General features: G+C 43.3%; 1 protein-coding gene and 1 non-coding gene across 2 annotated transcripts in view; one reads left to right on the top strand and one right to left on the bottom strand.

Moving 5' to 3' along the window:
• Positions 1-14,595, bottom strand: part of LOC124776492 (cyclin-dependent kinase-like 5) — a 349,628-nt gene that overhangs the window by 154,793 nt on the left and 180,240 nt on the right. The gene's annotated exons all lie outside the window — the stretch shown is intronic.
• Positions 4,775-4,845, top strand: Trnag-gcc. Its single transcript has one exon. It is a non-coding gene; the product is annotated as a tRNA-Gly (tRNA).

Here is a 14,595-nt window from a genome sequence, read left to right as displayed (position 1 = left end):
TTTGTCACATAAACGTTTCGGTTTATTCAGTCAAAACACCGCCAATGGTAGGTTTTCCTTCTCCATCTCTTGCTTACAATAGGGAAGTGATGACACCTGGTACGTTTCACATAAAAATATATAATAAATTCGCAGATTGTAATCGGAGAGCAAATTAACAAAAGGCTGGCAGTGAAGTCTGCTGGTAAGATAACATTTTTCGGACGGCCAGTAATATACACTGATCAGCCAGAACATTATGACCACCTACCTAACAGCCAGTATGTCCATGTTTGGCACGGATAACAGCGGCGACGCTTCACAGTATGGAAGCAATGAGGTCTTCGTAAGTCGCTGGAGGGAGTTGGCACCACATCTGCACACACGAGTCACCTAATTTCCGTAAATTTGGGGAGTGGGGTGATAAGCTCTGACGCCCCATTCAATCGCATCCCAGATGTGTTCGATCAGGTTCAGATCTGGAGGGTTTGAGGGGGGAGGGAGGGAGGTGGCAGCACATCAATTGCAACTCGCCTCTGTGTTCCTCGAACCACTCCATCACACTCCTGACCTTGTGACATGCCACGTTATCTTGTTGAAAAATGCCACTGCTGTCGGGAAACATGAAGGGCTTACTGGCCTGCCACCAGTGTACGATACTCCTTGGACCTCATGGTGCCTTCACGAGCTGCTTTGGACGCATGATTGTCCACGTGTATGTTCCCCAGAGCATAATGGGCCGCCGCCAGCTTTTCTCTGTCCCACAGCACAGGTATCTAGGGGCCGTTCCCCTGGAAGACGGCGGATTCGCACACTCCCGTCGGCATGATGAAGGCCCAGTGTCTGTTGTCAAGTGCTCAGTTCAGTCGTAGTTGCCGATGTCGTGGTGTTAGCATGGACACATGCATGGGGTCGGCTGCGGAGGCCCATCGTTAGGAGTGTTCGGTGCACTTCGTGTTACAGACACACTTTTACTCTGCCCAGTTTTAAAATTTGATGTTAGTTCTGCCACAGTTCGCCGCCTCACCTGTTATACCTGTCTGCCCAGCCTACGACGTCCGACATCTGTAATAAGGGGTGGCTGCCCAACCCCACAACGTCTGGGGGGGTGGAGGGTTCACATTGGTTGGTTGCGGCACGTGTTTAAGACAATCACCACAGCACTCCACGAACATCCAACAAGTAGTGCAGTTTCCGAAATGCTCGAGCAGAGCCCCCGGCCCATCATAATCTGCCCTCGGTCAAACTCAGGCAGATAGCGCGTCTTCCCAGCTACACGCACCATGCGTGTGTCTGACTAACGGTCATTCCTCTCCAGGAGACGCTGCTACCTCCTGGACGTGTTCATATCGGCAGTTGGTTGCTGGTCATTACGTGCTTGCTGATTGCTGTAGACCACGGGCAGTCGCAGGGCTGAAGGGAATGAGTAGTTGGTCTGTTTTGCCCCAGTCCGCCCTACCTCTCGCAGGTATTCTTCTGAGCTGCCGACTGTCCCTTGCATGAGAAATCAAGTACCTATCATATCATTTAACTGGAACACAAATTCTCACTTATCTAATACCTTCGCCGTTACCATACATAGAACAAACACATTCGCGATCTCGTCTCTAAAACAAATTATCTGCACTATGCAGTAGGCGAGGATCAGTTTCGCTTTAGGAAAAGTAAAGGCACTAGAGTTGCAGTTCTGATGCGCGGCTGATAACGGCAACAAGACTAAACAAAAATCAACATACGTTCATAGGATTTGTCGACCAGGAAAAAGCCCTCGACAGTGTCAAATAGTGCAAGATGTTCGAAATTCTGAGGAATATAGGGGTAAGCTATAGGGAGAGACGGGTAATACACAACATGTACAAGAACTAAGAGGGAATATTAAGAGTGGAAGACCAAGAACGAAGTGCTCGGATTAAAAAGGTTGGAAGATAGGGATGTGGTCTTTCACCCCCATCGTTCAATCTACATATTGAAGAATCAATGATGAAAATAAAATAAAAGTTCAAGGGCGGAATTAAAATTCAAGTGAAAAGATATCAATGTTAAGATTCGTTATTGACACTGCTATCTTCAGTGAAAGCGAAGAAGAATTACATGATCTGATGAATGGAATGAGCAGCCTTATGAGTACAGAATATGGATTGAGAATGAGTCGAAAAAAGACCAAAGTAATGAGAATTGGCAGGAATGAGAACAGCGAGAAACTTAACATCAGGATTAATGGTCACAAAGTAGACGAAGTTCAGGAATCCTGCAACCTAGGCGGCAAAATAGCCTACGACGGACAGAGCAAGGAGGGCATCGGAAGCAGACTAGCACTGGCAACAAGGGCATTCTTGGTCAAGAGAAGTCTGCTGGCATCTAACATAGGCCTTAGTTTTAGGAAGGAATTTCTGAGAATGTACAAATACTTTTGGTGCACAGCATTGTACGGTAGTGAAACGTGGCTGTAGGGAAACCGGAACGGAAGAGGATTCGAAGCATTTGAGATGTCGTGCTACAGACGAATATTGAAAATTCGGTAGATTGATAAGATAAGAAATGATGAGGTAAGACACTGACAAGAAGAGGGGACAGAATGATAGGATGTCTGTTAAGACTTCATGGAATGGTACTAGAGGGAGCTGTAGAGGGTAAAAACTGTAGAGGAAGGCAGAGAATGGAATACATCGAGCAATTAATTGAGGACGTAGGTTTCAAGTGTACTCTGACACAAAGAGGTTGGCACAGAAGAGGCATTCGTAGCGGGCCGCATCACACCAGCCAGAAGACCGATAGCTCAAAAAAGGAGATGCGCACAATTCTGCGCCCCAGTGCATTTAAGAAAAATGCTTGAACACTTTCTTTTATTGACCACATTACTTTTCTTCGAATAATTAACAGATATGAACAATTCCTCCTGTATCAAACAGTAAAGCAAAGGCTTCCATCTTTTCCCATTTATATTTCCTTCTCTTTTCGCTTCTCAAACCGCCACTTGACCTTCTATATCCCTCCTTGCGTTCCGCTGCGCACCAATGACAACACAGCGCTTAAAAGAAAACAATATTATAGCCTACATGTGAAAAGAGAGTGTGGTGTCACCGCCAGACACCACACTTGCTAGGTGGTAGCCTTTAAATCGGCCGCGGTCCGTTAGTATACGTCGGACCCGCGTGTCGCCACTATCAGTGATTGCAGACCGAGCGCCGCCACACGGCAGGTCTAGTCTAGAGAGACTCCCTAGCACTCGCCCAGTTGTACAGCCGACTTTGCTAGCGATGGTTCACTGCCTACTTACGTTCTCATTTGCCGAGACGATAGTTCAGCATAGCCTTCAGCTACGTCATTTGCTACGACCTAGCAAGGAGCCATTATCAGTTACTATTGATATTGTGAATCATGTACCGTCAAAACCGACGTTCATCATTAATGGATTAAAGTTAAGTATTCCACCAGCTACGTCCGTTTTTCTAAATTCTAATTTCCTTGTCATGATCCAGACCTCACGCCAGCCTCCTTTAGTAAAACGGTGTTGGCTCTCTTGCCAACCACAACAGAGAGAATTCTGACATTTTCTCTTTTCCCTCAGGCCACAATATCTAGCAGCCTTCTGGTGACAAATGTGAAACGTGTACTGTCTGGCGAATGATTTTGTTCCACTTATGTTTATACGTACAGAGATACAAACACATCTTCTGCAATTTATAAGTGATACAGTTTTTTGATAAACGCTGTTGTAATAATTTTATTTCATTTAGTTCTTTATAAATCTCGTAACTGAGTAACAACAGTTTTCAGCAGTCTGTTAAGGTGCAGTAGTGAAATTACATTCCATGACTTCTTTGGGAAACATATACGGAGAGTTATACGGAGAGAGGGTGAACTCTGAAGATCTCGTTTCTTTCCTTTTTTTTTCTCTCATACAGCAGGAAAACTCATGTTTAATGGGGCGCCAGATTATTACAATATGAAAACTCAAAACAGCGTTTGTGAGGTTTGAAATGTAACTTTGATATTGAAGCTGTCATATCTTAAAAACTAAATTAATTATGATTGGAAATAAGTGAGGCTGAAACTTTTTTAGGCATTTAGAACTGAATTAAAATTTACCAGCAATGTCGTAAATCACGAGTTATCATGCATTATAGCAGATATGGATTCACATAATTCATTTTGGTATTTCTGGCTCTATAAACAAAGCTGGAATAGAATGAGATTTTCACTCTGCAGCGGAGCGTGCGCTGATATGAAACTTCCTGGTAGATTAAAACTGTGTGCCGGCCGAGACTTGCCTTTCGCGGGCAAGTGCTCTACCATCTGAGCTACCCAAGCACGACTCACACCCCATCCTCACAGATTTACTTCCGCCAGTATCTCGTCTCCTATTTTGCAAACTTCACAGAAGCTCTCCTGTTGCCCGCGAAAGGCAAAGGTCCCGAGTTCGAGTCTCGGTCCGGCACACAGTTTTAATCTGCCAGGAAGTTTCAAAGCTGGAATAGTTGATAAGTTCTATCGAGTCAGAACTGTGTAGAAGTATTTGGACTTTTATTGATTCTGACATTTAGTTAATTTGTAATTGTTCAATTTTTCTTCTTTCGTATAGTTAAATAACATAATAATAATATTTTTTTTAAGAAGAGAGGAGCAAGACTGAGTCCTTTTTGTGTGGTAAGGAGGTTTCTGACGATCGCACATCGTAAAGGATCGGTACGAGAAGTACATTGAATATCAATGTGCAAAAACTAAAAAAATACTTCACGAATAAATGCATATTTTGTCTAGATGGTACAGCTTCATTGATATACATGAAATGGAGGCATCGGTGGTTCAGTGGTAGAATGCTCGCCTGCCACGCGGGCGGCCCGGGTTCGATTCCCGGCCGATGCATCATTTTTAAGTAGTCTGGATATTGTTCTTAAGTTGCAAACAAAAAATACTACAAAAATATCTTGTCATTACGCAAAACCGTATAACCTCAGCTGAGCTACTGAGATGTGGGAGTGACGCAGCTTCTCCTGAAGCGGCAGATGGGACGCAAGCGCTATCTAGCTGCTACTACTCGCTACGAGTTCCGCCTACTGCCTGCGTAACAGCCCACGCAATCGCTAGGTGGCCACAGCGTAAAACTTCTGTCAGTGGAGGATGACTGTGGAAAGAGGGGAAGGGGGGAGGCTACACAGATGTATGTTTGAATGCCTGTCAATAGCAAATAGAAACTCTGGAACACAGTCTCCTAACAAATGCCTCAACGTTTGCATGCAGTCTTCATACAATATTGTGTTGCTTAAAGGCTGTTTGATAATGTCTTGCTTTGTGCCCTATGCTATCTTTCACTGTTTGTATGTAATAACATGCTCAAACATCTTCCTCAGCTTCGTCAAAAGAGTTCTCCACGATCTTCAGCTTCTAGGTACACTAGTCCCAAAAGATGCCGTCTACACACATCTCACTAGCTTCTCGTCTGTGTCGTTCTTTATCACGACCAAGTCAGCAAAAAAGTTCCTTAATCTATCTCCTTGCAAGTACATTTTACTACATCACAATCACTGTGAGATCTATGATCTTTTCCATTCATTGATTTTTTTTTTTTTTCAAATGAATCAGTTTTGCTTTCCAGGAAATAGGTACAGATAACATCCGAAAATATAGACGCTGAAAGCGGCTCTGTGTTGGTGCGAAACGTCGAGTGGGACAGACAGAGAGGGAACTATTAGAAGCCCGACGAAGATAAGATGGACTGATCGAGTAACTAATGAAGACGTTCTGCAACTTGCCAACAAGAAAACATTGGTACCCTGCTAAAGAATGCAATGAATCGAAGAGGTAGACCGGTTTGGGTAGCTATTATGTCAAGACTCACTGCTGACAAGTGTAGGATTGCGGAGAGTAGACGTGGACGTCGTGCACACAGAGGGGCAGGATACTGGTATAGCAAGCGGATCGCTGCTTTTGTAGTGTGTGGCAGTTATACTTAAACGAACAAGTTAGCTGGCCAGCGACAAGAATGGAGAGCTGCATCAAACAAACCTTAGGACTGATGACGAAAACAACAATAACGAACTTTTTGTACAGCTGCACGACTACCTACTATAACGCTGTTTTCGTGATACTGGCAAACAGATTTTTATTTTTCGAGAATGATTCCAAAAATTTTTAATTTCAACGTTAATTTTATACTGTATGATACATTTATTTTATTAGGTAATTAAGCTACAAAATAAAATAAGTGAAAGACAGCCTCCAGACTTTCTTTGTATTCACGAGACAGAGTGAGACGGAAATTAAGGAACATTATTCCTTCTGTACAGAAGCAATTTTGGTTCAAATGGCTCTGAGCACTATGGGACTTAATGTCTGAAGTCACCAGTCAACTAGAACTTACAACTATTTAAACCTAACTAACCGAAGGACATCACACACATCCATGCCTGAGGCAAGATTCGAACCTGCGACCGTAGCAGGTTTGAGGCATCGTGTCGCGGACTGCGCGTCCCCTCCCGCCGGAGGTTCGAGTCCTCCCTCGGGCATGGGTGTGTGTGTTGTTCTTTGCATAAGTTAATTTAAGTTAGATTAAAGTAGTGTGTAGCAATTTTGGGCAAGGTTAATTTTAAGGTAACGCCTTTCAAATATTATTGGTGGTCATCAAGATGGTGGCGACCGTTAGACAAGCTCCTTTTATGAATAAAGCCGTCGGGAGCACCGGGATACATTCCCGGGAGACATGAAATGTATTCGCATTTGCGTTTATAAACCACCTCACATAATGGAATGACGACAATGAAAATTTGTTGCACAGCTGGACTCAAACCCCGATTCCCCGTAATACGCGAACAGTCGCCGTAACTGCGTCATCTACCCGAGCACGACTCACGGCCACACCCAGACTTCCATATAGTCGTCCATGTGTCATACCCGTACTCGCACATCCCATTAATGTTGTTCCCGTGCAGGGGAGACATTTTATTTGTAAGTCGTAGTCCGGTATTGGCCGATAAATACCAAATAGTATGTTGTGAAGAAGTACCATGGAATGTCCCTTCGGACTTGCATGCGTGTCCGAAGGAACACTGCGTCGTACCTCTTCACAACACAGGCGCTGCAATTTTGTATATTCCTGAGAGGTAGCTGGTGGTTAGAGGTAACCAGATAATGGCAGTCTAACAGATCTGGAGAGTACCCTCAGCATTCGCTGGGAAGACAGACATAACTTCTCGAGACATGGTCGTTCAGGGTGATAGATGTCATGTATAATTTTGGTATATGAATTTTTGGTATCTGAATCGATTGTGAGCGAGCAACGATGTTGTAAGCTGTATCGCAGAAGTTAAGTGAGTATCTTTGAGCTGCGTGAGGGAGCAGTGGAGCAGACACTGTTTAGTTTGATTAGAGAGAGAGCTCTCGAAGTTCAGCTGTGTTAGAGTTAGGCAAGTGAGGAAGCTATGGCAATATTATGATTCAAATTTAATGTTTCAATTTATCTTTTTTTTCAGTAGATATGATTTTTGAAACTGATTTGTGAAGGAAGAAATCTAATGGAATGTAAGGTAAATAGACTAATGATGTTATAGCATTGCCTCCGGTAAAAAATAGTAGAAATAAATTGCAGAGACTTAACAATAGAGAAGAGTTATCTGTGCTATCTGAATTACAAATATTATTATCTGTGTGTTTTGTAAAAGAAGAATGAGTGGTTTTTGTTTCATTGTCTGGTCGATTCCGCAGTCCTCACTGACGGATGTTAAATTTTCACGGTCTGTAACTGACACAATTATTTGTAGTGGGAATATAATTTTGTTGAATACATATGAGATTAATCATTGTAGAGCGTATTTTTGTGAGTAGCTAGTACCTATCCTGTATATGATTCAGTACGTAATAATTAAATGTTGCCCTGGCCATTTCTTACGTAGGATTGTTGTTGTTGTGACGCCATTACCGACAAAAATTATATAAGTTCTTCCAACAGTCATATAATACTAAAAGCATTAAAAAAAATTTAATAATTTGAAAACGGCGTCCTGTAATATTTTTCAATTCTTATTAGGCCAGAGGTACAGTTTTTATTAATAACAATATCAATAAATGCTTACGCTGTCATTGCACATAGGCAGCTATCCTGGAACATCCAGCCCCTCAGAAAAAATAATTAAGAATTGTTTAAATGTATTATCGCGTAATAGTTACAAAGGATTTTAATCCATCGTGAGTAGGACGGATGTCTTCACGTTAGGATATGTATGCTATTTTTGGTGATAGCACCCTGAGAAAAATCAGCCGTGGCTTTTAACATATATAAAAGATAAAAGATTATTTCTATTTTTCAAAACTATTTCATACAATAAGAATAACGGCACGGTTATCGTTGTATGAATTATTCAATCAATCATTTATTATCATTTAAAATTACGCGATAATGTTACTTTTTTTCACTATTGCTGTGCCATCGAACTAACTTGGTTATTGTGCTGAAAGTTGTTAGATTTGAGAGATAAGAAATTGCATTGTTTGGATGTTGAGAAGCTCATTAAACTTAAAATCTGCTTTGCACACTTTTTCTCAATATAAAAAAGACAGACTGTCATTTATGCGCATATTTCATTCTCTTACCAATCTTTCTCTTAGAATTCTTTTTAATGGATCACGCAACCAAGTATGTTCGATAAACAGTTCGATTTGCAAGTAACAGAGACTTCATTGCACCCCTCGAGTGTGTCTGTGTAGGTACAGTAATTTGCAGCTGTAGCATAGAGGTATGCAAGATAGAGCAGTATTGCAATACGTTATCCAGATATGCGCAGAATAGAGGTATTGTGTTTTAAACTGGGGACCTAGAAACGATGGATAGGCTTCACCTCTTTGTAGCTCTCAGTGGTTCACAAACCCACAGCAGTCCACCCACCCCACCGCCGCCCCACATCGAACCTAGGGTTATTGTGCGCTTCGGCCCCTCCCCAGCAACGTCTCGTACCAGACGAGTGTAACTTCATATGTTTGCATGGTAGAGTAATTATGGTGTACGCATACATGGAGACAGTTAGCTTAACTGACGTTGAATAGGGGAACCAGCCTGCATTCGTTGACGTAGATGGAAAATCGCTTTGAAAACCATGCACAGGCTGGCCGGCACACCGGACCTGGACACTAATCCACCGGGCGGATTCGTGCCAGGGATCGGCACGCCTTCCCGCTCAGGAAGCAGCGCGTTAGACAGCGCAGCTAGCCGGGCGGGCAGAACAGAGGTAAGGAGAAAATATTATGATTTTTTATTTGTTCAATCAGGCCCAACTTATGTTATTTAGAGGCAGTTTCTGTGATCAAATTTGGCAAAGCCTGTTACTCTAGGTTTCATGTCCAAGTCCATTATTCAAGCAGTTTATACTGTTTAAAATTCTTGCAGTCAGATTGCTAACTTTTACAGTATGAAACAGTCTCCTTTTCATTATGACAATTAATTGCCCTTACAGTGCAGCTTGTCTTTCACATTACGACAGTAAAAGTTTCATTACGACAGTTCATTTATTATCACAGCACTGGCTTACAATCAGAAACAGAGTACTCCAGACATATTTTTATTTATTTGGACAACTTTCACTATATTTTTATTTATTTAGATAACTTCAGTCTATATTTTTATGTCTTTAGATACATTTCAAGGGTGCCAACAGAAACCTGACAGGCTGCTGTTTCCTTATTGGGCCCAAGTTTTTAAGTAGGACCTAATGGCGGTACTCAGCCTGATTTCTGTCGGCGTCCTGAAACAGTCAACACGCAGCGTCCGTGTCCATCACGTAGGACCTCTTGGGCAACCGCCAGCCACAGTCAGCATAAAAAGGCGAGATGCTACGGCCTATTTGTAAAATTGAGAGTCAACATTAGTGCACTCGTTCCTCCAGATTTTATTGTTTAATATTCATTTTACATTGCCTTGTAAATCTTGAATAAGGGCAACGGCCTTGCTGCAGTGGATACACCGGTTCCCGTCGGATCACCGAAGTTTAGCGCTGTCGAGAGTGGCCGGCACCTGGATGGGTGGCCATCCGGGCCGCCATGCGCTGTTGCCATTTTTTGGGGTGCAGTCAGCCTCGTGATGCCAATTGAGGAGCTACTCGACCGAATAGTAGCGGCTCCGGACAAAGAAAACCATCATTACGACCGGGAGAGTGGTGTGCTGACCACAAGCCCCTCCTATCCGCATCCTCATCTGAGGATGACACGGCGGTCGGGTGGTCCCGATGGGCCACTTGTGGCCTGCAGACGGAGTGCATGTAAATCTTGAATGCAGAACTGGCAATTAACGAGTCGGTTTTGGACTCTTTCCCACTGTTGCGATTGTGGTACTGCCCTGTTTACCAACATCCAAACTGACTGCTTGATTCACACCTGGACTGCTTGATTCACACCTGCAAGTACGTTCGAGTCAGAACTTGATTTGACACAAAGTACACAAAATTACGGTATCTCAAGCGTTTGACAGTAATCCACTCAATTGTTTTTTAAGGAAGATTAGTTTGATAGCTGAAAGATGAGCATGACCTACACGTTTAGTATTACTAATTTGAGTTTCACCTCTGTGATTTAACAATCTGAAATTACATTTTCCTATTATTAAAATCATCGTATCCAATAATTCAGGAGATGAAGGTAGGAAATATATGTCAAAAGTTACTTTTATTCACACACAGTAGCAATAATGTTAGGTCGCTACTGAAAATTTAAAGTCTCAAATGGGAAAAAAGAGGCAGGAAGTTTGGTGGATTACGAACGCCAGCGTCTGATGATGAGAGAAGGACAGAAGTGAAACAGGTGTCGGCACACAGACTACTACTCTCGAACGGCAACAGGGGGATTGCCCGGCTTAACGCCCCAACCCGACGGACGAATCATAATCAGCCGTGTCACTGCTGAGACTCCTTGTGACACTGCGGAGAAACCTCACCTACGACATCAGTGCGAAGTCTGGTGATCAGTACCTCCTCTCGCCTTGCCATCCGAAAAGTGATGGTGAAAATGTCTTCCGCCAACATGATTCGAATTAATTAACGAGCGAGGTGGTGCTGTGTTTAGCACACTGGACTCACATTCAGAAGGTCATCCAGAATTAGGTGTTCAGGGATTGCCCTGAATCGTGTCAGGCAAATGAGGGATTGATTCGTTTGAAAGGAAAGGGCCGATTTCCTTGTCATCCTTGACACAGTCGAATCTCGTGCTCCATTTCTAGTGACTTCGATATCGACGGAACGTTAAGACTTACTCTTTTTCTTCGAACCTGTTACCCCAAAGTCGAGCGCCATTATATAGGCGTACATTAGCGACCTCAGCTACGAAGGTTGAATCATCTCGCCTGCAGTCGACTAAGAAGTTGTTTAGTAGGATTATCCACAAAGTAAGTTCCTCTCGTGTCACAAAAAGCAAGAACACATAGTCTCCTGGAAAAACTTATTGGAAGAAATATTTTTAAAAAAGTTGAGCTACTTTTCAAAGCCTTCAGTGACGATACTGAAACATATTTCATAATGTGGGATCAAGTTTCTTATTTCTTTGTCACAGACGTCTGCTGTCAGGTATTTGAACCAGTAGGTGATAGTCGTACACACCTTTTCATCACATTTAAATTCGTAAGAAATTCTTCAAATATCAAGTTTGGTGGTGCAGTCATTTTTCGAAGCAAGTACATAAATATTCGTTTCACATATTAATAGGACTTTTTCTTGATTCATTATAGTATTTATTTACGTTCAACACGCATTTCGCCTTTTACATTAGAGGCATCCTCAGCGTATTTTTTTCTGGAAGAATTCAAATGGCTCTGAGCACTATGGGACTTAACGTCCGAGGTCATCAGTCCCATAGAACTTAGAACTACTTAAACCTATTAACCTAAGGACATCAGACACATCCATGCCCGAGGCAGGATTCGAACCTGCGACAGTAGCGGTCGCGCGGTTCCAGACTGTAGCGCCTAGAGCCGCCCGGCCATCTCGGCCGGCTCTGGAAGAGTAAGGTTTTATCTTTACTTATAGATTCGAAAACAGTCCCGCCATAAGTTTTTTTGCTGTTGGCGTACTTGATTCATGAGCAGATCATAAAAGTCTCACAGTGAAATCGTCAGAATGAATGATGACAAGCTGACCAAAAGAATTCTCCATCTTGTCATATCAATGACAGTTAAGGAAAATTAGTTGCTCAAAGTCCAGGCAACGCGCATTAAGGGTTACATGGTATGGGTTGAGATACGTTCAGCACACCTGTCGAGAATCCTGAGTATGAATCCACGACGAGAACTGGAATCAACAGAACCAGGACAAAAGAACCGAAGAGAAACTTCACCAAGAAAATTGAGATACTTTTGGAGAAGACGAAAGCAAATGCGCCAGCTAAATGAGTTTAATCATCGTCCTCAGTTGGGCATAATGATGTAAATTATACAAGTTACTCATTGTACAGGTTCAGTCAGGAGGAAAGGTAAATCCTTTAGTGATAGTATAGGCGATCCTGAAAAAAAAAAAAAAAAACTGTGGTGTCTTGCCCACTCGCCGCTAATAGGGTGCCTACGGGATGCAGCGTTCTCGGAATGCTATGCAACAATTTCAAACAAATAACATTAGTAGTTTTATTTCTAGGAAGCAACTGACAATACACTTTACTACAGCAAATGTCGCTAGCGGGAGACGACATAAAAACATAACAGTTCTTGCTATACACAGAGTCCAAGGAACCACTGGATACGGATCTGACAGCGTAGCACTAATCACGTTGCAGACTCGGGCCGATCTGAGTGGGGGAGCGTCGCTTTTATTCACATCTCGTAGGGAGCGCGCCTGGCGCGACTCGGTCCAATTCCGCGTACCATTGGCCGTCGTTTCCTCACTGCCTTCTCTGGCCTTGCGTTCCGCATCTTCGTTCCGGCGTTTGTGGTTACGCCAGAACAAACTTCTTATGGACATAGCGCCCTATTGTGAATGGCTTCCAAGACAGAACAAGTTTAATGCACATTGTTATTTATTTTCTGTATTATTCACTACACTGGCATTGTTTCCAACGTATCACAGTAGTGTAGAGGAATTCAGGACGATCATTTTATACACGACACTTGTCTACAAAAACTACCTAAGCTATGGCGCATTCGCATAGCTCGACATTTTCAATATTTTCTCGCTCACTTCACCCTAAGTATTAACCGTAGAGAAAATTGTACACGACCTCTTTTTGTAGGAAATTTAATGTGGAGAGGCTGAAAAATCAGGCAACCAGTTGCAAATAAAAGTTCATTAGCCTTCGACCTAGGTTTCGATATTTGTAAAAATATCTTCTTCAGGCCCACTACTTCTGAAGAATAAACCTTTATTTGCAACTGATTGGTTGATTTTTCAACCTCTTCAGATTTACACAGTTGCTGTTTCGCAGCCTTGTTTAACATTTTGAAAATTAATGTGGTTTAATTTTGCATGGCGACGCGTTTTCGCTAGAGGCTGCGGTTTTCGAGTTGAGAAAAATGTACAATATTGACGTGAAAAATGTTCTGTCACGGCTGTCTAGGAAACCAGAATAGGACATACGTCGATATGAAGCTTTTTTGTTCAGAATCACCAATACCACCACCCCTCAAAGCATGTACCTTTTCTCCTGACTCACCCTGCATACACGTGGGGTTTCCAGACAATTGCAGAGCATTTCTCTCAGTTTTTAACTCACATTACAGGTGCTTAATATGGGCACTGTCTGTAACTCGGCAAACGTCAAAACATGCGTGCAGTTCACTCTGGTCGCTGTTGCTGCTGCTGCTGCTGCCTAGGAAAGCGCAACGCCAGCGGCCCGCTTTGGAAATATGATCACTGGGTTGCCCATTTGCAGAAGCGAACTAATTCGATGAGCCAGTACAGAGCGGAAAGATTTGTCTACTTGTTCTGAAATGCTTGACCTCTTCCCCTTAGTGGTGCTCTCTACAACTAGGCCACAGCGGTTTGTATTACGAATCGAAACTTTGAAAGATTTTCCATCCACTGATAGTGTCATTTTCGTCTATAACACACTTTTCGCACAGTCGTCTTCTAACGCTCCGCAGGTACTTGAGAATAACCCTGTACATAGAAAAAAACGCGAATGTACCTGCAATGAAAACGATTTTATATATGGGCTAAAAAAATTATCGTAGCAATACACTCTACAATCACTGGTTGTAGGAAGGGACGAATTTTTCCTCTGGAGGAAATAAATGAAGGAGGCGTGCCACGAATAGCCTCTCGTGCGAGCGATAAGAGGGAAAGAAAACGCGGAAGTGGTGCATTGTGTAGGGGGAGAGTGTGGGGGCTTGGGGATGGTGGTCAGTGGCCGGCCGAGGTGGCGCGTCACGCGATGCCCGCCAGTGGTCATTGTCCTGGCGCCAGTGGCGGCCCCTATCGTCCCGCATCGCGCTGGCGCCACTTCCGGCGCGCCCGCCTCGCCTAGCATGCAGCACGGACCCCCATGCAAGTCAAATGAGCGGACGCCGATTACTGGCGCGGCGCCCCAGTTCTCTCGATAACGCTATCTGGGCTGCTGTCGGAAGGCGTTCAGAGTGGAACGGATTTATTTGTAGAGTTCACTGGCCGCGTTAATGATCCCTCCAACCTACTCTGTGCCAGGGGTATAGTGTTCTCT

Source organism: Schistocerca piceifrons, chromosome 2, assembly GCF_021461385.2.
Source record: "Schistocerca piceifrons isolate TAMUIC-IGC-003096 chromosome 2, iqSchPice1.1, whole genome shotgun sequence".
Taxonomy (NCBI): Eukaryota; Metazoa; Arthropoda; class Insecta; order Orthoptera; family Acrididae; genus Schistocerca; species Schistocerca piceifrons.
This window is presented reverse-complemented; position numbering and strand designations above follow the sequence as displayed.